Genomic DNA, 26,582 nt, shown 5'->3' with positions numbered 1-26,582 from the left:
AAGCCACTGCAATGAGAAGCCCATGCACCACAACAAAGAGGAGCCCCCGCTCGCCGCAACTAGAGAAAGCCCACGCGCAGCAGTGAAGACCCAACACAGCCAAAAATAAAATAAATAAATTTATTTTTTTAAAAAAAAAGAGTAACGTGAGGGAGTTCCTTTATGGTGATGCAACAGTTCTGTATTCTGATTGTGGAATGTCATGCGAATCTACACATGTAATAAAATTTCATAGAATTACAAATCAAGACAAATTTTTAAAAATAATAAAGAATGCATGTAAAAGCTGATGAAATCTAAATAAGGTCTGTACCTAAGTTAACAGTATTGTACCAAAGTCACTTCCCTGGTTTTGATAATGTACTATGGTTATGTAAGACATTATTATTGGGGAAAGCTTGGAGGAAGGCACAGGGAAACCTCTGCACTATTTCTGCAATTTCTTCCAAGTCAAACTATTTAAAAGTAAAACACAATAAAAATATTTCTAAGGTAGTGATTCTCAAAATTCAGTGAGCATTAGAATCAGCTACGGAACTTGTTTCTAATACAGATCTGCTTGGGTGGCCCCATGTTGTACCTTTTTAAATAGAATCTGCATATGGGGTCCAGGTGATATAAACTAGTGGTCCAGCACATTACACTTTGAGACCCACTGGACTAAAATAAAGGCAAAGGTATTAGAATGATGATCTCCACAATGATCTCCACCAATGATTTCCATCAATATGTATTGTTCTATTTAATGGCTAATAATAAAGAAGTCCTACCTACACAGAACCTCATTCACAGACTATCTTACTGAGCCAAGAGGTTCTCATTTATAGACTCAGTGAAAGACATACAAATGATCTATTTTAAAAACACAAATACCATTATTCATAACACAAATCTGTTATATCAATACAGAAGTGAAAATGCTGATATTTTAAAAAAACATGTTATTAAAACAAAGGCATGTAGGGAAAACATATTCTCAATAAGAAAAAAGGTCACATTTTTAAATGTCTATAAAAGGTCCTTACCTATGCTTCTAGGTAAAATCACTACTGTTGGCAAACTACACACACATATATAAGCATTAAGGCATTTGATCTAAAATTTCTTTTGTTGGAAAATAAAGCAGTAAAAGATCAACCTAGACATTACTTCATATACAACAAAATAAGAATTAAAACCCAAGAATTCTGCCAAGACTTCCTTCAATTATTCCCTCACTAAGTGGCACAACTTTCAAACCCCGGACCCATGGTTTTTGCTTTTACGTTGGGGGGGGGGGGTTCTTTGTGCCAACCACCTGTTAGGCCCCTTTCACCTTTCCTCAGGGAGAATGATTCAGTTTCCCACTGTCTTCCATCCATCTTATTACCAGGAGAAATGTAGCAATATAACAGAATAAATCAAGTCTTAGAACACCTAAGGCTGCTAATTTCTGAAAGACTGCTGATTTCTATCTTAAACAGTTGCTACAGGCTCCTAAATGCTAGCTTACTTGCTCTCAGCTCTGTGGAAAATTAATTCTTTTGGATGAAGAATTAGTCATTTTCTGATTATGCTCAAATAGTTCAACTGTTTAATAATTACCAAACATAATAATTAGCAAAATCTAGGATGTGGATAGTCTACAATCCAGTTTCTCTAACAAATTGAAAATGTGGGGAAAAAGATGGGGGCGGGGGTAAGAACTGATAAAGAATGAGAGATTTAAGTGACAAAACCACCAAAGTAATGTGTGAAACTCAATCCAATTTGGACAAAGAGACTGTTAGAGAAATTTAAATAAAAACTGGGTGTTGGATGACATGCAAAAGGAACTATTAATTCTGTTAGGTACAATAATGGCACAGAAGATATATTTAAAAACAAAAGTCCTTATTACTTCTTCCACTCTACTATTCCTAGTAAGTGCTTCAGGTACGCAAAGATCATCATTTTTCTTTCTAATATCTTTGCCCTCACTCTAACCCATCTCAAGCCCTAGGCAATCACTAACCAACTTTCTGTCTCTATATAGTTGCCTTTTTGGATACTTCATATAAATGGAATCATACAATATGTGTCCTTTTGTGTCTGACTTCTTTCACTGACTATAATTCTTTTGAGGTTCATTCATGTTGTACCATGTATCTGTACTTTGTTACTTCTTGTTACCCAACAGAATTCCATTGTATGAATATACAACATTTTACTTCTCCATTCACCAATTGATGGACATTGGGTTGTTTCTACTTTTTGGCTATTGTAAATAATGCTGCTATGAACATTTACAGGCAAGTCTATACACACCCCTTCTTGGTACATCATTCATGTGAAGACTTCACAACAAAACCAATATAGCCTCTCCCTAGTACTCAGTGTAACAATTCCTCCCAATTCCCACCAGGCACAAGAAAATAGTTTAAAGCCATGATTCCTCAAAGTTATTTGAAGTCACTGGCATTTAAAATGATCACATATTCAGGAAAGACCAATAGATATTCAAGAATTATAAGCCACATGTAGACTGTACCAAACAGAGCTTCAGACACAAATTGATTATCCAAGAAACATTTTGATTATAATTAAAACAGCTCAAGGACCATAAGATTCTGCTTTTCCATTAAGCCATTCTTCTTTCAACTACAGGTCAATGGGTTAGTATAAATATTAAATATACAATAAATATAATGAATAATATAATTAAACATATTTAAGACAAGATACAAAGTAACAATCATTGAATAGACTAACATATCTAACAAAGGAAGAGGTAGTTGGTGTAATGGAAACACAGCATAACTGCATTTAACTTATATACTAGCTTCCTACCTAAACCCAGAAAAGATAAGATTCCCCCATAAGTATTGCTTATACAACAAAGTGTAGTTCCAAACTGTACTTTTAAACTCACACATAAAACTGCATAAATGTATTCTGTATTTTTCTTATATATTTAAAATTTTCACTTGGAGAAAAAAAATCTATCGAGTTTTTAAATATATAAATAGAATAGATATTAATGTTATCTTACAGAAAACAGTTTGAGAATAGACATTTAGGAAAATGATAAAAAAGGAATGCAAATATAACAAAAATCCTTTAACATTTCTAATCAGTAGGTTACTTTAAAAAACCACTTAAAGTGGGAAATCAAAGTTCAAGTAAAACTTAGTCATTTTAACTTAAAATACACAGATAAATTATTCATTGATGTAGAGTGAAATGTTTGTATTTGCAGCTGTGCCCACTGACTAAATTTTCACCTTGTACTTCTTGTATAATTAGCACATAAAGGCTTGCCTTCCGCTTCTAACTTTTTTAAGTAAGCCAAGGATTTCAAGACACCTGCAAGCAATTCGAATGCAAATTCCTTGATTTTAGCATTTTATTTCATTCTTTCAGTTGTCTCATTCACATATAATTCAATAGTACCTTTTGTTTGGAGGGGCAGGGTAGCTGGCTCACCAGATTCTTTCTGAAGTATTTAACTTCGCTTTTATAGGACAACTCTCTTAATGAATTCAAATCATGTGTTTATAATATTTAGGTTAATTACATTATTACAATAAGTAACTGGAAAAACAGGCCTTAACAGGTTAGGAAACAGTCAAAACAAGTTTTTGGTAAAACAGAACAAGAGGCATGTACAGGCAATCTAGAAAGTAGCTTAGTGCTTTGGGGGTTCATGGTGCCAGGACAGCCATTCGGCATGTTTTACTAAGGGAATCGAAATCTTACCTGACCCAGTGACTGAGCTGACTAAAATTGAAGAGCTTCTACAGTATTACTAGACATAAGATTCCTGGAAAACTCTGATCCATTCAGTGACAAATCTTTTAAGAAACTGTGACCCAAAACTCAATTTAGTTAGTTCATCCAAACACCTGCAGTCCAAGCAAAAATCACACCAGCTGTCTCTTAATTTCCGCTGAATTTTATAAGACAGATAGTAAAAAATTAGAACACTATGGGTCAGATCAAACATGTCAGAAATGGTACTAATTTTTCTCTCAATAGAATAATAATCTAAACAGTAGTGAGATATAAACACATAAGTATAACTCTCCAGAAACTATCATTTTTAACCTTCTGTAGAAATAATCCCTTTGATCCAAGGAAGAATTACCTAAAACAATTTATTTCTCTTTCCACCCCTGCTTTCTTATTGAAGTATAGTTGACCCACAGTGCTTCAGGTGTACAGCAAAGTGACTCAGCCATACACACCACACACAGGTCATTCTTCAGATTCCCCTCCACTACAGGCCACCACAAGACACTGAATATTGTTCTCTGTGCTACACAGCAGGTCCCTGCAGTCCATCTATTTTATACAGAGCAGTATGTATCTGTTAATCCCAAATTCCCAATTTATCCCTCCCCCAGAAACAATTCATTCCTATTAATTAAATGCTTTCATGACTATTTTCAATCCCCAAGTAAATAAAATAATTTAGTAAAGGGAAGTAAAAAATCTATTAAAAATCTTATTTGTGCCATCATAACTAAAAAATCACAACGAAACTGAAAACCAAATAATATTTATTGACAAAGAATACTGACAGAGATAAAGATCTCTGTGAAAGAGCTGGCCTTCCTATTTCCTTAATCATCTTTAGGTATTTCTTTATTTACTGCAAGCACATAATGGTATACTAAGCAAAGAGATCCCAGTTTACATACTCTATACTTTTCATACAATGACAGTAATGTTCCAATGGCTTACTTTAAATGGTCACAATTCTGACTAGTGATTAGTTCAGATTAGTGAATTCTGATTAGTGAATGAAAGCTCACTGAGTCCAGGCACTTTTACTCTCTGGTTTAGTGCTATATCCTGAAGGATCTAGAATATTTTGGGCACAAAGAAGGTGCTTAATAAAATATTGTTGAATGAATGAATTCTCTCTTTCAGATAGATACACACACACACATAGAGTCAGGTCCTCAAATGTTTTCCCAATTAAAAAAAAAACCTTATTTCTTAGAAACACACTAGGATAGGACATTTGATATATTTGGTATGAAATGACAGTTTCCTTTCACCATTTGACCCTGATTCTCAGAAAACAAGGAAAACTTGTACAAGGACTAAATTATTCCCAATCGTACTAAAATCTGATTGTCTTTAAAGCAATGTATAAAAATAATCTAACAGGGCTTCCCTGGTGGCGCAGTGGTTGAGAGTCCGCCTGCCAATGGAGGGGACACGGGTTCGTGCCCCAGGAAGATCCCACATGCCGCGGAGCGGCTGGGCCTGTGAGCCATGGCCGCTGAGCCTGCGCGTCCGGAGCCTGTGCTCCACAACCAGAGAGGCCACGACAGTGAGAGGCCCGCGTACCACCAAAAAAAAAAAATCAAACAACCACTAGGATTCCTAACATCTATAGCCCTTTAAAACAGTTTTCTCTTCCTCCTCCTGTCTAACATAAAGTCATTTACCTTTTACTAATATTTTCTTACATTGTTAGTCAACTCTTCCAAAGAAATTATTTTATATATATTCTCCTGCAATCATCGGCAAGTAAGAATGTACTTTATATCTCAGTTTGTGAAAAAGGTGAAATTATAGATTAATTAAAATGAGCTCCCTTAATGGAGTAATCATACAGAGTTAAAGGTTATGATACATGAGAAAGAACTCTGCACCAGGAGGTAAAGAAACACTAGTTTCCCACACACACACTCTCATACAACAAGCATTTATTCAGCACCTACACTAGCTTTGGGTACAGAAAAAAATACATCAGTTCCTGTACTCAAAAAATTAATAGATTATTATTGTCACATTTTACTCAACTACACATAAAACGTCCCAAATGTTACCTTGTTCTTCCTTTCTCGTTAGGTGTCTTTAGTTTGATCAATCAATGAGCACTGGTAAAGCACCCATTAATAACATCAACAGTGCAATCTATTAAGATACGATGGGCGGGAAGCTATGTATGCATTACGGTTAATTCTTAACAACAACCTTGTGAGTAGCTGTTATCTGTATTTTACAGCATGAGGAACAAATCCCCAAGAGGAGAATTGACTTGTCCTCAGTCACAGTGAGTGAACTGCAGATCTAGGTTTAACCCAGGGTAGTTCATTTCCAAGCCCATCTCCTTTCTCCCATGCCATTCTGTTGCTCAGTCTCCTACTGTGTGCATCCAGCTCTGATGAAACAACAATCGGAGATCTTAAAGTTCTATTTGGAGTGACAGATTGGAAAGAAAAAAACCAACATTGTGTGAACCTATCCAATAAATACAATTTATTGTTACTTTCTTGGGGACAACATCTGAAAGAAGCACTGACTCACCTGAAGAAAACCATGAGACGTGTATGCTAAAGACTAATTCATCAGAACCATGCCTTTGTGCTGGATAAAACCACAGTCCTTTCAAATAAAGGAAATCACCACATTCTAAAAAGTAAATTTTGTGTCATCTGCCTGATTTAAGCAACCCAGAATACTATTCCAGGCCCTCAAAACTACCATATGTTTCATTTCCACAGAAAGGTAGCTAATGTAGTGTAGAAATACTGTAAAATCCATTGCAACTCTTCCTCCTGAGAAACAACAGAAGGAAATGACAAAGAAATATACAGTAGTCTCATTTATATAAACTTTCCCTGAGGAAATAGGTGGAACTAGAAACAAAGGCATATATAACATGCCAAGTACTGGTGGTCAATACAGCACAAAGTCTTAGCAAACATTTTGTTCAAAAATAGCTTTTAGAATATCAAAGCCATTAACAACTTTTTTTTAACACAAGAATTCTGGTATAATAGGTGTGGTCCTGTTATTATAAATGCCAAGATAAAAGAGCTAAAATAATAACAACACATTCACTTTTTGATCCTAAAATAAAAACTAATTGGATATATTTATTGCAGTGATCTCACAAAAAGACCATTACATTCTCCTTTTTGTCCCCCAAATTTCTTAAGCACCATTCCCATGTTATTTTTACATTTAGGAAAACTATAAAAGTAAAAAAAAATAAAAACTAGAAAAGATAAAGAATGTTATTTATATTTTATCTCAAAAGCAAAACGACATCCTTTTACTATTTCTCTTCGATAGACTATTGCATATTTTCATGAATTAGATGAGATCTCTTTTAATGTATTGATATCTGCCCTTCAAGAAATGACAGGTAACTTTGACCAACAACCTTTTTTCCAATTCACTATGAAAACTGGTAAATCATCTTTATGTGATTCCACAAGAGTAATTCTCAAACAAAAAAACCAAGAAACCCTCAATCAAATGTAACCAGTCATCAATTTAATACTCCATCCAATTTTTTTGTTTGTTTAAACAACAGTTTTACATTGTTTTCCAAAGAGTTTCTCTTTGGGGGCGGGGGGGTGGGAAGAAGAGCTTCGGTAGGTACATTTTTTACAAAGTGAAAACTGTTAACAAACAAGTTACCTTGACAAATAGAATTACCAGGGACTTTCCATATGACTTGAGAGTTCAATGACATAATTGACAATAGGCTGAAGTTCAAAAAAAAAAAAGGAAAAGGGGGAAAGAGAGTCATTACCAGGGACAGCACTGTGGGAAGGTTGAAACTGTGGGGTTTAGAAAAAATGAGTTTCTAGTTGTACATCTCCATATATATATATATATAGACTAACCACTGCAATCTGTCTTTGTACAAATAACTCTCCTCTTTCTTTTGACAAGGTTAATGAGTGATAAGAAGGCATCCACACAATCCATTTAAAGTCATAACTATATAACTCCAAGATTCTGCAGAAAATACCCAAATTTAATTCTAAAGATTAATGCATAATCATTTCAAACATGAACATGGAATATAATTATGCTCTTAATGTTGAATGTATAATGACTTTGTGTTAAATAATTCTATTACTCACCTTAGTTTTTCCTATTCCATCTGATTCAGTAATTTGCTTTCTAAAGAACATATGCTTAGTGGGAGTAAACAAGACACTGGAGAAGTACATTCTCCTCTTCCTTATTAATGGCATCATTAAATCTGCTTATTTATAGACTCAACTATCTGACCTCATGGCCTACATGGATAAATGGATTTGTTTAGTTTTTAATCCTCAGTGTGTGTTTAGCAGCAGTTAACCAGAGGGAGATAATAACAATAACAAATAAGGGAGATAAAATATGATATTGCATTTTTTGTTATTTTGACTTATGTGAACCTTAAGTATGATAAGGTTTCTTTGGGAGTGAAATTGGAAAAATATAAATCTCATGTATTTATTTCCATGGGAAAACTAAATTTGAATTATGCAAGTCAGATTTCTACAAGGTATTTAGAAACATAGCCCTTGTTAAAAAAAAAAAAATATATATATATATATAAACACTTTGATTCTATCACACAAATTATTTTCCAGATTTAAGATATATTTTATAATAGCAAGTTGATTTATAATTTGAAACATGTAAAATCTTTCCTAGGTACAAATAATTGTTACTTCTTCTCTACTCTCTAAGGTGTTTATAATCTTATCATTTCTAAGAAGACTTCTTTAAATATTAAACATCTATGTTATAAGTAATACTTTTATGCACTGTTGGTGGAAAGGTAAATTGGTGCAGCCACTGTGGAAAACAGTATGGATCTTCCTCAGAAAATTCAAAACAGAACTACCATATGATCTAGCATACGACTTCCGGGTATATATCCAAAGGAAATAAAAAGAGGATATCAAAGAAATATCTGCACTTGCATGTTCATTTAAACATTATTCACAATAGCTAAGATATGGAAACAACCTAAATGTCTATCAATGGATGAATGGATAAAGAAGATGTGACACAGATAGATAGATAGATATAGATATAGATATATTTATAGATATAACCTATTACATATATATAACAGAATACAGTTCAGCTAGGAGAAAAAGGGAAATCCTGTCATTTGTGGCTACATGAGTGGACCTTGAGGGCATTATGCTAAGTGAAATAAATCAGACAGAGAAAGACAAATACTGTATGATACCATTTACATGTGGAATCTAAAACAGCTGAACTCAGAGAAACAGACACTAAATGGTGTTAACCATGGCTAAGGAGTAGAGAAAATAGGAGATGTTGGTCAAAGAGTACAAACTTCCAGTTATAAGATGAATAAGTTCTGGAAATCTAACGTACAACATGGTGACTATAGCCAATAATAATCTATCACATACTTGAAAGGTTTTAAGAGAGTAGATCTTAAATGTTCTCACCATAAAGAAAAGAAATGATAATGGTGTTAGTTAAAGCTACGGTGGTAATCGTTTTGCAATAAATAAGGGTATCAAATCAACATGCTGTACACCTTAAACTTACACAATGTTATATGTCAATTATATCTCAATAAAGCAAGAAAAAAATTGTTTCCACCACAAGACAATGCTAGCTCACATTTTTCATCTTATTTTTTTAAGTCACCAAATCTCCACAGATATTCTACCCCCAAATTTTATCATATACAAAAAGACTCATTTTCACATTTCATCTAAGATTATATAATGCCAGGCTCTATTTAAGGGATGAGGTTAGTATGGCCTTTATTTTATTTTTTTTTTAACATCTTTATTGGGGTTAGTATGGCCTTTAAAAAGAGAATAAATATTTTCAAAGGAAAATATTAGACCATTTTTAAAAGCAGATGATTAGAAAATATGAAATTATTTTAAAAGTTTTACAAATCATATTTTCAAATTTTTACAAAAGAAGTACAGTACTCTAAGTGAAGTGATGAGTCAAGCCGTGTTCTTTGGTTAGTTAAGCAAGCAAGGTTATATGTAATCAAGGACCAGCTAAGTCAGAATTTCCACTAGCAACTTTCTTATTCCCATTACATGCTGACAGAGTTAATATTACATTCAGGGTCTGCTCTAAGAGTAATGTGTTAACCATTGGGTTTTTTGCGTGCGTTTTTTTTTAATTCAGGTAAATTTTACTAAATGCTGTTTTTACTCACTACCTAAAGGGGTGTTAATACAGAGAGGTCCCATGCCAGGACGGTATAAGGGAAAGAGCCCAAATCTAGGGATCAAAATGCTTCATTCTAGTTTGAATTTCTCTGTTAAGTAACTTCACACCTCTGAATCTCAGCTTTCTTGTTTACTGATGTTGAATGAAGAAAACATCCAAAGTCTGCTTTACAGGGTTCTTGTGAGTATTAAAAAAGAAAGTGATTAGTACTTTGTAAAAGTGAAAACCCTAGATAAGTATAATTATCATACTGCTTACTGAAATGTTCATGACAATTTGAAGAAATTTTACCACATCTTAAAGCTCGAAAGTTATCAAGAACAGAAATGAACAGCAGTAATTAATTTTATATATACATGGAGTTTAATGAATTATTATATAATTTTTTTCTTCTCAAACAAGCATAAGTCACATCATTGCCCATACATTTAAATGTGTCAAGGAAAAGAAATCAGGTAATTTAGTCTCCAAAACATCAATTCAAAAACCCAAAAAATCTTCAGCCTTTTCTATAAAAATTCTGATGGTTCTCACACACGTTAAAAATTTTTGAGTAATAATAGTTCAAAGGAAAATATTAGACCATTTTTAAAAGCAGATGATTAGAAAATGTGAAATTACTATAAAAGTTTTACAAATCATATATACTTACAATTCTTTCAGAAAGTCTCTATGAAACAGTACTGCTCCTTTGACTATTTACACTTCGAGAATGTTAAACCGACTTTCCTGTCCTGTTACTGACTCTTCTGTTTATCATGTGTGTTAAGTGCCAGGCACTCCTTACCTCTGGCAAATATGTAAAAGAAGGAATTCACTGGTCTTACAAAATCATTCCGGGAATGATCGTGTAACATTTTCACAGGTCCTTTTTCTGAAGAGACTGTGTTTTGCACGGTAGTTTTAAAAGTAACTCCTTACCAAGCAATTTTAAAACCGGAGAACTCAATGTTTTTGTCTCCTTTATAAAGTTATAAATACTTGCAGATTCTCAACATAGGCAATTTTTTAAAAAATTTAAGCAACAACTTACTAGATAATTTAATCATTAGATGGTAGTGTTAAGAAACACATCCATATAATAGTAATGAAAAAATTATTTGTAGATAGTGTGAAGAAATCAGATTCAAGAAAAGATCAGTCATTTAATTTTGTAAAAAGGAAAAAGAAACAGGTAAATTCCCTGCAGATGCTCCAGTTGGTTCAAGACAAGCACCATTTTCTACATGGAAACCCCGATACAGTCAATGGAAGCTGATACTTGAGTTACACGGCTTCACCCCACTAATCCAGAACGATATGAGCCCTGATGTGAATCAAGTGTAATCTGAAAGGGTAAGTTTTATAGTCAGTCCTTTTTTAAATCAAAGTTCATCTTTGCAACAATTCAGATCTTTCTAGGATATTCAAAATCAAATACAGATTATTCAAATAAAAACAAAAGAAACTTTGATCCAAAATTACATGTCCCATTATTTTCACTAATAGAAGCATTAGTTCTTCTTCCATATGTGCAATATTGAATCTCACGCAGCTGTAGCCTAAAATAAAACTGAGAACTTCCACTGGGAAGTTCTGGGACTTCCTTTCGGGTTTTGATGAGACTCAGTGTTCTGAGTCTCTAGATATTTTTCGCCAACATCCCTGGCCACAACAAAACCTCTTTAAAAGAGTAACTGTAGTTTCCATCTCTATTTTCTTACCTTGTATCCACTCAGAAGTCCACACCCATCTGGCTGCCACCCCCTAACCCCACTAAGATAAGGCTGTCCTATGCTTTTATCATCACGAGTGATGCTCGTTATTTTGGTGGATATTGAAGAAGAGGCCTCTTCTCCATTCTTATCTCCCTTGACTTCTTCGTAGTATTCTAAACATCTGATACTGTCAGTCCTGAAATCTTTGCCTGGAAGCAGATTCCTACATGTCATACATTCCACTTTGCCAAGACAGTCCCGATTTGCCTTTGTTGTCCCAGCTTTAGTATTTAAAATCCAAATCCCACTCCACCCTCCTTTCACTCTCAAAGGTGTCCCCGGCTGCACAATCAATTGCATGGTCACCCTACCTGGGTACTGCTACCCATTTTCTTTACATCTCCCAGTCACTATCTAATTAGGCATCCTAAACTTGACAATGCCAAAAGTGAAATCTTTGTCTCTCCTCCCTGAGTCTTTCCCATCTCAATAAACAGCCCCACTCAAGCCAAAAACCTAAGAATTAAACTCGAGTCCTCTCTTTCCCTCATTGCCCACATTTAGTCCGAAATAGATGCTGCATCCATATACTCAATCTCCACTACAACCATCCCAGGTCCACCCACCAACGCCTCCCACCGGCAAAGCCACTAGTCTCCCTGCCTCTGCGCTCACGCCACAATCCAATCTCTTCCAAAAACTTCCACAGTGATCATTTTAAAACATAAACTATCAATTCATTATTCCCTGTTTTAAATCCTCCAAAGGCTTCCTACGGCTCTAAGAATGAATCCCAAAAGCCTCATCCTTGAATGAAGCCCAACAAGACTGGCCCTCTCAGGCCCTCACAGTGCTTTCATAGCCCCCTGTGCCCCAGCAGGCTTGGCTTTCTTGTAGGCCTATTATCCATAAGCCTTCCCAGTCTTAACAGCCTTGCCTTTGCTGTTCCCAAGACCTGGGATGCTTTTCCCTTTGAACTTTCCTCATCACTGAGATCTCAGCTTGTTGTAGACTTTCAAGGATCTCATCTACAGTAGCAAAGCAGTTGCTGTCACATCACCCTATTTTAATTCTCTTCAAAACACATATCACTGTTATTTTTCTTTGTATGTTTTGTTGGTCTGGCTGTCCCCCGCAAAACCAGCTCCCTTCAGAATCTAAATTCTGACAAGAGATACCTTGTCAGTCTTTTCACTGCAGGACATCTCCCAGCCTCCCACAGACACTCAGGCCCAGGCAGGGCTGTCTCCTCAGAGCAGGAGGGTCCCCTGCGAGCACCTCTGCCAACAAGGCCCTTCAGCTCCTGCAACAGAGACCGTACACACCAGGGCTCCTCCACCAGTCACTGTCCCAGTAATTCAGTCTAGGAGGAAAGAAGAAGAGTTTTGGCGATTGAGCTCCACTAGTTTAGATGCAAAACTAAAAGCAAAGTAAGAGATGTGCAGGTGGGAAATGTGGGTCAGGCCTCCATCTGTGGAAAGTTCTCCTGTTGTACTGCTCCTGAGGTGTGAGGCCTGTTGAGAACAAAGCTTGCCTCATGCACTTTTCATATTTTATGGGGTAAAGTTATGATAACTTTTATTCCTTTTTTAGTTTAGGTACATATTTACAGCATCACTCCCCTGTCCTACAATCCAAGCAAAGTGCTACTTTTGCTAAATGTGGGGCAGTCTATCAAGATAGAGCTGACCACCTAGGCTGATTCCCAGCCTAGTCACTAAGTGGCTGTGTGATCCAGGACAAGTTACTTATCCTCACTCTATCTTAGGTCCTCATCTGTGAAATGGGGTGGTAGTAATGTGTACTCAGGAGTAATATAGAGAAAGTCCTCAGCACAGTGCCTGCAGCACTGAAATGGCAAACACTTATTGAGCTTTCTAATGCCCCAAAGAGAACATAAGCAGACCTTTGTAGTAAACAATTTAGAAAGTAATTCTATTCAATTCCCCCTTTAAAAAAGAGGTAAATCAGTTTAAAATTTTTTTAATTTATAAGTTAGTAGTCAATTTAAACTTAAAGATACACACACACACACACACACACATATATATATATATATTTTTTTTTTAAGGGATTCTGAGTGAGTCACATGGAAAAGTTTTGAGATTTTTCATGAGGGCTTTTCCTAGACCAACTTTTTTAGTGTGGCTTCCTCTTGGAAAATAATTAATAATTAAACATTAGTTGAAGAATTAAATATTATTTTCCTTGACTGCCAGGATACTGGGTTATGAGCTCTACAAAGACATCATCACCACAAAGTATGGACAGGAGCTGCAGGACTCCTATTTATTTAGCAACCACTCCACTTTTGTGTATTTTCAGCTTTGTGCCTGATTTAGAAACCTAAATACTGTTTGCCCTGGGCGGTGCTGCCAGTGTCTCCACCAGGCTAAGTGGAAATCCAAAGGCAGGGTAAGCAAAGACATAGTGGAGATGTTGTGTTTTCAAGAAGATACGTTGTCACCTTGTGAGGTCTCTGGGCAAGGGGTAAATATAATTTCCAGTTCATAATGTGTTCTTCCACTTCGTCAAACTCTAGAACAGACACCCTTTAAGAATACCTTGCCTGTGATGTGCATATTTTCCCCTTGGTGTTTCTTTCATCTTGGGAGAATTTTAAATACACATACACCCCTCCAGAATTTCACCAGCGGTGAGTAGTAATATGTTCTCCTCTGTAATATTCTGAACTGCACAATGTTGCATTTTAATTGTAAAAGTAATTTTCACGACTTTAAAATCAGAAACATGAAAACAAGATTCAACACCTTATACGTAGATCACAATGAATAATGCATAGAAAATAGCCATTTATCTACTTTGTATTAAATGATTAGACTTTTTTTAATCAGAAAGTCTTATTTTTTAGGTGCCTCATATCTATATGACAAAAACATCACAATAACGGCCCATGTCCAAAGAAAAGAAGTATGTGGATACTTAAGGAGAGGGGTTGGAACAGTTTTGTGAAAGGGTGCTGAAAATAAAGTTGCTCCTAATGAGTTGTACAAATGTTGGACTAACATTTTAATTTTTAGATAAAGAATGCTTTGACATCATCATGGGGCTAAGGAGCGGCTCACACCCACTGGACACTTATTGCACAGCAGGCTCTTTGTAGAATGCTCCTCAGGCTCCGTTTCACTCTCCTCACAACAACCAACAAACAGGCACTCTGCCTGTTTGCAAGATACTTAAGGATAAGAACTACTTAGAGAGTCTTGTCAATGAAGTAGTACAACTGAGGGGCAAGATTTGAACCCAAGCAGTCTGACTCTAGACCTACACTCTTGCCCGCTAAACTTAAAGTCAAATTGAATTCCAAATGTGCTCCAAATTAAATCTTCCCACCTGATTTTGTTTCAAAGGGCTTCACTGTGAAAGACTATATCTATAAGCACTCTGTGCTCAAAACGTTTTTTTTTTAAGAAGGCATAAAGGAACTACACGCACAGAGAAAACCAATAAAACAGATACTTTTCAACAGATATCAAGAGCATAACTAGGTATTCAAATGTCACTACTGCTTTTTAAGGAAAAAGTAAAAATGCTTTTCTAAATAAATTGATAATATCATGTATTATCAATGCATATAATTTTTAAACCTGAACAAACTCATATATTATTTTATAATGGTATTTTTTCTTTAGCCTCAGAGAAGACTATACAGTAGAGAAAAAGGGAATTTTTATCCTTGTAATTTAGGACATTTTTTCATTTAGATGATACTTTTAATTCATCTGTTACTCTGCATTGCCTTTTACTTTTTTTTTTTTTTTTTTTTTTTTTTTTGCGGTACGCGGGCCTCTCACTGCTGTGGCCTCTCCCACTACGGAGCACAGGCTCCGGTCACGCAGGCCCAGTGGCCATGGCTCACGGGCCCAGCCACTCCGCAGCATGTGGGATCTTCCCGGACCGGGGCACGAACCCGTGTCCCCTGCATCGGCAGGCGGACTCTCAACCACTGCGCCACCAGGGAAGCCCTGCATTGCCTTTTACTTTTATGTTTTACAGTTTTAGATTTCCACAGATTACAAAAGTGTGAATAACCTTGATGGCTAGCACAGTTATAGCCGTTCATTCTCAGTATTATAAAAGTTTAAGAAAATGCCTGACCTACTTATTTCCAATTCTGTGAGGTTGTTTTACTCCATTAATAGAATTACTTATGTTTTAATATTAAGGAAAATTTCTAAAATAGAGCTGCTTATCCTTAAATAAACTCTCTATGATGGTTAATATTTTTTGGGGTTTGGTGTTTTTTGGTTTTGTGGGGTTTTTTGGCTGTGCCGCATGGCTTGTGGGATCTTAGTTCCCCGACCAGGGATCAAACCCGCGCCCTCGGCAATGAAAGTATGGAGTCCTAACCACTGGACCACCAGGGAATTCCCGTTAATATATTTTTTTAAAAAATACTCACCTGATCAGAAAATCAGTCTAACAAACTGAAAAGTTTTATTATACCACTATATAAACTGAGCAATAAGGATCAAACCAGAGTACTTCCATTATTTTGCAAGCTATGACATCAAAGTATATACATCAAAAACCAAACAGAAAACAGATTAGTGGTTGCCGGGAGCTGGGGAGGGAGGATGTGGAGTGACTGCTTAATGGGTATGGGTTTCCTTTTGGGGGTGATGATGAATGTTCTGGAACTGGATAGTTGTGGTTGCACACCACTGTACATGTATTAAATGCTACTACATTATACACATTAAAATAGTTAAAATGGTAAATTTTATGTTATGTGTATTCTATCACAATTAAAAAAAACAGCCAGATATTTTAAGACTGCTATTAACATAACAAGTAGATTTCTGATGAAAGATTTACACCTCATAACAGCAATTAGGACATAAAGGTAACATGTCTATTAATATACCACTTAATCATAATGTTTAACAAAAGTTGAACATATTAGAATGTTTGAAATAGTAAGAAAATCTATTGCAAGTATAAGTTTTATCTCCTAGAAAATTATAACTTCCCAAAGAAAGTTATATATAAAATAAAATGGCTAGGTTTAAAATGTTATCGATAGTTGGGCTTCCCTGGTGGCGCAGTGGTTGAGAATCTGCCTGCCAATGCAGGGGACACGGGTTCGATCCCTGGTCCGGGAAGATCCCACAAGCCACGGAGCAACTAAGCTCGTGCACCACAACTACTGAGCCTGTGCTCTAGAACCCGCACTCCGCAACAAGAGAAGCCACCGCAATGAGAAGCCCGTGCACCGCAATGAAGAGTAGCCCCCACTCACCCCAACTAGAGAAAGCCGGCACACAGTAACGAAGACCCAATGCAGCCAAAACTAAAGTAAATAAAATAAATAAATTTGTTTTAAAAAAGTTATCAATAGTTCAGTAAACTGTCACTTTCCAACATTTTTTTCTTATATTATACAAAGGTAAGATTAGTATGTGAGTATGACGACTATGTATTTTTGGACTTCCACAGCAATAATCCAACAATAGATGCCAACATTCCACAGGTCTCTCAGAAAGGCAGGGTGCATACCTCTCAGGTTGTGGGCCGTGGCCCTGAAAAAGGCCATCCAGTTAATCAGTGTCAGAAACACGTGCCCTGGCTGCGCTGGCCAGAACCAAACACTAAAATCTCTTCCTCCATCTCAGACATTCCAAACACATCAAAGATTAAGAGATAATGGCATCAGACATTCTAATCTTGCAGCAAGAGGTAAGAATGAAGTTCAAACCGTCAAACACTACTGATGGGAGTGGATATTGTTACACTCTTTCTAGGCGCCAAACTAGGCCATGAAGAAGAGAAGCAGCAGGTCCAAGTGGACCACTGTAACCTTCTCAGGATTCTTTTCTCTCCTCAACTCATGATGGTTTCTCTCATTTCATAGTGTTCACAGCACTGATCTCTAATTTCATTCATATTAATTTTATGGACTGACTAAAATGCTAAAGTTTCATTTATGTGTGTTTTATATTCCCAAATACACTTTAAGACCCTTGAAGAAGGGAGTGCTATCCCCACAGGCACAGATGCAGAAGCCACACCATAAACACTTGACAATACTTATAATCCTAGATTGTCTTACTGTTCTATTTTCAGGTCTGTATTTTGTATCTCTAACTAAATTTTAAGTTCCATTCTTTCAAAATAATTCATAGATATCTCTTTAGTCCTCCCAAGTTCCTTACACACTGCTAAAGCATATAGAAGGTGTTCACATATATAATTATTTTGCATGGCTGCTTCCATGAATTCCTTTGGTGATGTGTGCACATCCATTGTCCAAAGCACTCCTTCTAAAAGGCCAGTTCTTTTTTTTTTTTTTTTTGCCACATCGTGCAGCATGCAGGATCTTAGTTCCCTGACCAGGGATGGAACTCATACCCCCTGCAGTGGAAGTGTGGGGTCTTAACCACTGGACCGCCAGGGAAGTCCCTAACAAGCCAGTTCTAATGTTAATCCCTCTGAGAAGACATCCCTAACCCATCCCCCTTCCTCCCAGTGGAACATTCTAGCCCCCTGCCCTGTGTTCACTAAGCCCTTAGCAGAGGCCATTCACAAGTAATCAGAGTGCAAAAGCTCTATATGATACTTATGAAGCATTTATCTGTTTCCCTTCCTACACTGTGGATTCCTTTAGGGCAGGAAATTTGTCGTTTTCAGTTTTCAATTTCATTGGTACCAGAAGGGTCAATAAATGATTTTTAAAATGATGAATATAAAAAGTAAACGGATATAAAAATAAGGGTATTTAGACATTCATGAGAAAACTTCTAGAGACCCTCATGAATGAATTGAAGTAGTCAAAGATTTAGAGTTGGGTTTTTTTGTTTGTGTTTTTGTTTGTTTTGTTTTCTTAAAGGAAAAAAAACAATAGCTCTTTATGATGAAACAGGGAGAGCCACAACTTCCAGCAGGGGAAGTTACATCAAATGTTTTCCTGTGTGCTAGGAGATCCAAAAGTGAGAGGCAATGCAATTGCTAGTAGTTGCTATGGTAGCAAAAATAAACCTTGTACAGAATTTCCAGTCATCGTTTAACTATGCTATCTACTCGCTGGGGTGTTTTCAGTGGTGTTTGAGCCCAAGAAAGGAAAAATAACATCTGAGGCTTATTCTCCAGGAAGAAAATAGGAAGCTGATATATGGGCAACAGCTGAGGTCTTCCTCAATTAAAACATAGCTAGAGGGGCTTCCCTGGTGGCGCAGTGGTTGAGAGTCCGCCTGCCGATGCAAGGCACACGGGTTCGTGCCCCAATCCAGGAAGATCCCACATGCCACGGAGCGGCTGGGCCCGTAAGCCATGGCCGCTGAGCCTGCGCGTCCGGAGCCTGTGCTCCGCGATGGGAGAGGCCGCGGCGGTGAGAGGCCCATGTACCGCAAAAAAAAACAATAATAAAAAATAAATAAAAACATAGCTAGAGGAAATCCTAACCCCCTCTCCCCAAAAGGCGGACTTTTTACACCAGCCATGTATAAAATAGGAAGCTAATGGTAATAAAGGGACTGAAATGAAGCAGTGACATTTAAAAGATAATACATCTAACTTTTCAGATGAATATTATGTCTTAAGTTCAATTTACAGTTTTCCTAAGTATAAAAATAATTCTAGTTAGCAAAGTTGTCCTTGCTGCATGGAGAAATAAATCAAGAGTATTTGAACACATGGGCTTCCCTGGTGGTGCAGTGGTTAATAATCCACCTACCAATGCAGGGAGCACGGGTTTGAGCCGCGGTCCGGGAAGATACTACATGCCGCGGAGCAACTAAGCCGCTGTGCCACAACTACTGAGCCTGCGCTCTACAGCCCGTGAGCCACAGCTACTGAGCCCGAGTGCCACACTACTGAAGCCCGTGCGCCTAGAGCCTGTGCTCTGCAACAAGAGAAGCCACCTAACGAGAAGCCCACGCACCGCAACAAAGAGTAGCTCCCGCTCGCCGCAACTAGAAAAAGCCCGCGCGCAGCAACAAAGACCCAAGGCAGCCAAAAATAAAAATAAATAAATTAAAAAAAAAAAAAAACTTTCCCTAGACCCATACTTTCTCCAGGCTTCTGGAGAAAGTAAACCCCACAAAATTGCTCTATTATTGATTTCAGATGTTCCTCTCTTATGATTTAGTCTTAATTTCTGTAACAAAATCTGAAATAAACTATTAGAATTTGAAAGTGTAAGAAGCCCTTTTGTTATAGGGAATAAAAATAACAGCCACCGTAATAGACTCTTGTCAGTTGCTTCCTCAATATCTATTTCATACTTCTTGTACAGTTTAGCAGTTCTGGTGACTAGGGAAGATTGATTTCCATAAGCTAGCCACATAAGTGGGCCCTAATGGCCTAAAATAAGCGGCAAAAATCTCACAACCTTACTACTGTGATTGACAATAATTCAAGCCCAAACCAATTAGAGGCTGGCATTACTCTGGTCATAGGAATTGCTATGAAGACCATGGCTTAAAGCTGACCCAGAGTGAAGCCCAGGAGTCTTTTTTGACAATCAGGGGAAGAGAGACTTTCTTCCCCAAGAAAGATTGATGTGCAGACGTGACATTTGGAACTACTGCATCTATTGAACTATCATGCATCAGAAGGCCTGGATTCAAATCAACTTGGCATCTTCTTCTTTTTTTCTTTTTTTTTAAATGTAGAAAAAGATGATAACAGTAACTTCCATGGAGGTTCAGAAAATTACATGAGATATATGCAGAGAATCTGCCACCAGGTTATCCAGGCCCACTTTCTCCCTCCAGTAGCACCCACTAGCTCGCAGGAAGATCCCACATGCCGCAGAGCAACTAAGCCCGTGTGCCACAGCTACCGAGCCTGCGCTCTAGAGCCCGTGAGCCACAACTACTGAGCCTGCGAGCCACAACTACTGAAGCCCACGCACCTAGAGCCCGTGCTCCACAACAACAGAGCAGCCACTGCAGTGAGAGGCCCACACACCACAACGAAGGGTAGCCCCCGCTCACCACAACTAGAGAAAGCTCGTGCGCAGCAATGAAGACCCAATGCAGCCAAAAATAAATAAACAAATGAATAAAAATTTAAAAAGAAAAAAAAGAATCTGTAGAGTGAGTGAAATTTCTGACTTTATCGTTTCAGAGGTATGCTAATTCCAGTAGCAACAAGGGAGATAGTTGGCAGGACCACAAGAGAGGGGGCTTTTGTTTTTGTTTTTTTAATTAAAAAAACACACACACACAAAACATTAAGATAGGGTACTGGATGAGTCAAATACTCCATCTTAATAGAGATCATGATGACAGTTTAGAGCGACTGAGAAAAAACTGGCAGGGGAAGGGCAGCTATTTTTCTGTTAACTTATAAACTGGTATCTTATTATTTTACTAACTAAGCATAAAAACTTTTAAGAAGATAAGTAAAGAAAAAAGATGGAAAGACTACACAAGGAACTCCAGAAAAGAAAACATGGTTTACATGGCCAAGAGTGTTTGGCCAGACAGTATCAATCTCCAAAGTAGTGAGAATTGGTATCAATCTCTAAGGCAGTAAGATTCTTGATTTTTTATATCCCCTCTGGCAAGAGTATAGAATATAAAGCAAAAACAGGGCACAGGGAAAAGCTAGTATTGGTATTACCTCTGTGCTTAGGAGAATGACTATCTTCCAAAGGAAACACAATGTTCTTGAAGGGCATGAATAACGTGGACAAGCAGAGGGAGGTGTGTAATGTGTTTATCCCTGAGTAGAGAGGTTCAGAGGGTACAGCTGAATACTTAGCCAATCCCTTAATTCTCAAAAGTCTCTATATTTTTAGCATTGTATTATTTCTATTCAGATTTCAGAATAGGTGAGAAGATTAATTTAATTACTACTTAAATATCTACCTGAAAACCTATAATCAGCAAGCCTATTTCTCACATCAAAATCTAGATTGTAATTGCAGATATTCTCTCTGCAATTACCCCTTTTACAGGACGTTTTCCAAAATAAGTAATAATTGAGTGTAACTGGATAATGCTCAGCTAAGATTACTACTTACTTTCCTGCCCTTAAGTTGATGGACGTTTTATACATACTGGGCCAATTACATAACCATGAACACTTCCAAAACAGCCAGCTGGTTTTTTTAGCTTACCAGTTGTGCTTTTTTTCTTTTTTTTCTTATACTCAAATGCATTGAGAGGAAACAGATGAAGGCGATAAAAATACAAATATCAAGATAAAAATATGAATACAAATTCTCTATAATTAAACATGAACCAAAGACTCCTTCCTCAATTTTTTCTCTTAGCTTAGAAACTGGTATCTTATATTTGCTCACTAAGCATAAAAACTTTTAAGAAGATCAGTAAAGAAAAAACTGGAAAGACTACACAAGGAACTCCAGAAAAGGAAACATGGTTTACATAACACAAGCAACGGTCACTGAGGGAAAGTTTTGGAGGACACTACTTCTCTCTAGAAGCCAATTCAGCTTTTGACAGTTTTAGGCACCTGAACTAAAAACAATGCCAAAAGACACAATTTTAGCTTAGAAATAACTTCCTTCCTTTCCACACTTTTGCATAACTTGAACTATTGCCTTATAATGTGCTCTCCAAAAGATAACTCCCATCAGAAATCTCCAGGAAAATCCACATCTAAATTACTTTCCATCCAGAAATAAGGTATATATAAATACATAAGTTTATATTGTACACACACACTTTATTCTCTGCAGCTTACCTTTGAAAAAGTACTCTGCTGAATACTCTCCCAGAGTTATATCACTAACTACTTTTTTCCGGTACTTTGGGATGAAGAACTAGAGTTTAGCTCTAGCATCCCTTGCTCCATTTGCTATAATATCCAACCTCCTAAAAATGTTTTTTTAAAAAAGTATAACTGCACATATTAATCAAATATTTATTTTAAAAGTATTTATTCACCAAAAAATTCCCGAATGGCATGGTTAAAAAAAAAAATCTTTGTGGTTACCAGAGGCAGGGGTGGGGAGGGGCAGAATAAAGGTGGTCAAAAGGTACAAGCTTCCAGTTATACGATAAAAAAGTACTAGGGATGTGATGTACAGTATGATCAGTATAATTAAGACTGCTCTATGTTATATATGAAAGTTGAGATCAAATCCCAAGTGTTCTCACCACAAGGAAAAAAATGTTTTTTAAATGAGATTACTGGATGCTCACTAAACTTACGGTGCTCATCATTTCGTGATGTATGTAAGTCAAATCATTACGCTGTACACCTTAAACTTATAAAGTGCTACATGTCAACTGTGTCTCAATAAAACTGGAAGGAAAAAAAATGAACACTCATCCTAACAGCAAACAGATTATATCTACAAGCTGCTAACATATCATGATGGCAGTTTCTCAGAAATTAAATTATTGTTAGAAAAAAAAAAAATCTTGTCAACTATATATGTACTCCCTCAAAACACTGGAAAAATTGGAAAATCTTCCACAGGACATAGGACCAGAAAGCCCCAAGGTGATATTTTAATGAGGGTCAGAGGTGAGGAAGGTCAGGAAATGTGGTCATGGAAAACAAAGCCAGGTCTCCTCCATCGCCATGATTCTTTTTTAATGGTATTAATGGTAGGATGGACATAGTGGACTGGAGCTCAACCTCCATACCAATGTCCTTCCTGTGTACCTTCCTGTATGACAGAGGCCAAAACCCTACACGTTTCTTTTTCCAGGCTCCCTTGCAACCACGGGTCTACAAATTAGATATGCAGGCACGAGATTAGGAAGAAGAAAGTGAGCTAAGCAAGGTTGTGAGACGCTGGGTTTTGCTGCCACAGCACTCCTTTGTCCAGTAACTAATCTCATGGGTATAAAAAAGCAAAGCATGGATGAGACACTTTTTTTCTTTCTGCATCACAGCGATACTCTAAGGGCAGCTTCTCCACCTTCCTGACTGTAGCAGAAGCAGCAGTGCCCCTGCCAGGCCAGATAAAAGGCGTTAACACACCTAAAGGCCTAGCCTAGGTCCTGCTGCATTTAACTGCCAACACTTTTATCAATATCATTCCCTTCTTTTCTATTTAAAACAGCTAGGTTTTCTTTTATGTTCTGAAACTGAAAACTGATACTACACATTTGTATTAAGATATTTAAAAAGATAAGTGCTATGCATGGGTTTGGATTTATGGCAGGCCCATCCCCCTGGGCCTCACATAGTGTCCCATGCTGGAGCAAACTGGCTCGGAACCATTGCCCGGCTTCTGCCTGTAGGCTGCAGGCACTGAAGCGGGTTGCACAGTGGGGAAAAAATATATATAAGTGCTCAATTATTTTATTTTGTTAATCCAAATCCTCCTTTGATAAACGCATAAGAGAGGCTACCTTAAGTAAGGAGTAGATCCACTTCCCAAACCAATTTCCCATTTGCTCCTGAAAGAAGAGTTAGGGTCTTGGTTATCTCATAACTGAAAATGGTCAGCTTTTTACAAAGCATCATGACTAAGAAACATATAACACAAGTTAATACCTAGGGCCGAATTCAGGCTCCTTTACTCACTATGTGACCTTGGGCCTCAGTTTCCTCAATGTTCAAACAGCTCAGTACCAACCACACAGAAACACTGCTAAACACTATGTATTAAAATTGCATATGTAAAGTAACTTAACAAGCACTAGATGCCATAAGGGGGGAAAAATTCCATTTTCAAGTCACTTAAAAGTTCTTTTGGCTCAATAAGACTTCTAGGAATACTTAAAGTTTTGAAACTTCCTTTTTTTTTTTTTTTTTTTACTAATGCTGTGTATATGGAGACAACACTTTTAAGCACATATTCTTTATCTGTGAAGATCCTACCCTTCAAAAACTCCTGCCCGAAAATCAGTATTGGGGAAGATTAAGTGACCTACTGCTGCCCCACCCCAGGGTTAATCCCTTCCATGGCCTACAATACTCCAGACCTCTCCTTGGAGTGGACATTCCATGGGAAGACACACCCTGTAGTTCCCACCCATAAACATTCTTACCACGAAACTCCACTGAATTTCCAATCAGGGATCACTACTCAGCCTAGGGTAAAAAGAATCACCACCTTTATCTTGTGCCCCTTAATTCCAAAAGCAGTCCAGAGATAATATGCTCCTAGACGCGCCCCCTACCCCAGCAGCAAAGGGCAGAAACTCTTAAATTTACCCTTGTGAGCCAGACCTACCCCCAAGTAGATTATGATTCAGGTCTCTGAAATACCCAGTATATCCCTTTCTGGGGTGACTTGCACACTATTTATATTGTAGAAATAAACGGAAAATTTTTTTCAGCTGGAAGAAAACCCTGATACATGATAGTGGTTTATAAAAGAAAGGTTTTGGCCTTTTCTTTAAAATATAAAACTAAGAAAGAAGGGATTTATACCATCTTAGATTTCCAGCACTATCAAAACTGAATCTTTTACAAATGTGATATATTTTAGCTAACAAGACTTAATTTCAAGTATTTTTGCATGTAATTTTGACATACATTTTATTTTGCCAGAAAATTCTAGAGGAAAACAAATGAGAGACTTTTATGATAATGTTTTACCCTAATTAATCTTTGTTTTTGCATGGATCCTTATGACTCAAATCACTAGTGACCAGGAAACATGCTGTACTTTGAAAGATTTTTGTTTTTATAGCTTCCATGTTAAGTTCTACGTGAAATTCCCTTCCAATATTAATGGGTGTACATGTGATGAAAAATAAAAAGGAAAAAAGAATCCTAGTATTTCATAGAATAAGAAAGACATTTGTACGAGAAACCATTCAGCAATTCAAAACCAAGTACAGTGCCTATTTATAGCAGGCTGAGGTTAGTACCATTTTACTCATCAGAAAAATCAATAAGACCGTAAGTATTTTCCTTTATAAAGCACGAAGTATGAACATCATTAGGGTCATTCATTATAAAGGCAGTTTTCAATTACAAATTAAAGATTTGTGTGTGTGTGTGTTTTAAAATTCATATTATGAAAAGTTTTACATGATAGTTAAACAATTTTACATAAGTTATTTAATTACTCAATCATAGTTAGGCCCCCCAAATCATATGGTTTTCTATTTATAATCACCAGGTCACATATACTTAGATGAGGAAGAATGAATTTGAAGGAAGTAACAGCAGAACTCTTTGTTAAGCAAAAGAATTGTCTGCCTTTTTAAGGTGCCAACTGCTTAAAAGGAAAAATCCAGACCTCAAAACTGAAGTTGAGCCACAGCCTTGTCATCTGTATCCTGGCAATAGCAGTACCTAAATCATTCCATAGATGTAAGATAAAAGAAAATTGCACTCATCTAAATGCTACGTATGAAGAGTAGAAGGAATGTCTTCGAGTTTGAGAGGCATCTTACACCTGGGGGCAGTCTTGGTAAGAATTTTCAGAAGTATACAGATACCAGTTCATTTAAGGTGATTTGGGGGAGGGCATGGGGTGAGGTGGGTAGGGAAGACAAAAATCAGGTGAGGGAAATGCAGACGTCCTTAAAAATCGTACAATGCCATACTTAGAATTCTGACATTTCAGTGACTCTTTACTTCAGGCACAGTGATGACCCAGCAAATTTCATACCATTTGGCAAATTCCATTGTTCAGTCAGGGGCACACCCCTGAACAATGCAGTCAGAGACGAAGGGAGGAGAAAGAATAGGACTAAGTGGGGCTCAGTACATACACGGCACAGGTACTTAAACTGCCCAGGAATCACAAGGGAACTTCATCTCCCTACACAAAGTGTGATGGTTCAAATACATCCCCTTGCACCCCACCCCTTTCTCCACCCTCCCTGCCTTGGGTTGCTCTAGTGTTTTCTTCTTAAGTCAATACCATTTATACATAAAAGCAAAAGACATTGTTAAACTCACAAATCCTTTCCCCACCCAACGAGTACTAGTATTTAAGACCTGGTATTGTTCAGAAAAGCCAAGAATATGAATTTTTGAGCCTCCTAAGTCAATGCCAACAGCAAGAGCCAATACAAACAA

General features: G+C 37.0%; 1 protein-coding gene and 1 non-coding gene across 8 annotated transcripts in view; one reads left to right on the top strand and one right to left on the bottom strand.

The window, feature by feature from the left end:
- The window catches only part of COBLL1 (cordon-bleu WH2 repeat protein like 1), a 160,495-nt gene that overhangs the window by 83,053 nt on the left and 50,860 nt on the right, over positions 1-26,582 (bottom strand). The window lies entirely within an intron of this gene.
- Positions 23,738-23,869, top strand: LOC115851134 (small nucleolar RNA SNORA42/SNORA80 family). The gene has a single exon (XR_004038632.1). It is a non-coding gene; the product is annotated as a small nucleolar RNA SNORA42/SNORA80 family (small nucleolar RNA).

The sequence above is a fragment of the Globicephala melas genome, chromosome 7, assembly GCF_963455315.2.
Source record: "Globicephala melas chromosome 7, mGloMel1.2, whole genome shotgun sequence".
Classification (NCBI taxonomy): domain Eukaryota; kingdom Metazoa; phylum Chordata; class Mammalia; order Artiodactyla; family Delphinidae; genus Globicephala; species Globicephala melas.
Note: the sequence above shows the minus strand (reverse complement) of the source record. Positions and strands in the feature narration are given on the sequence as shown.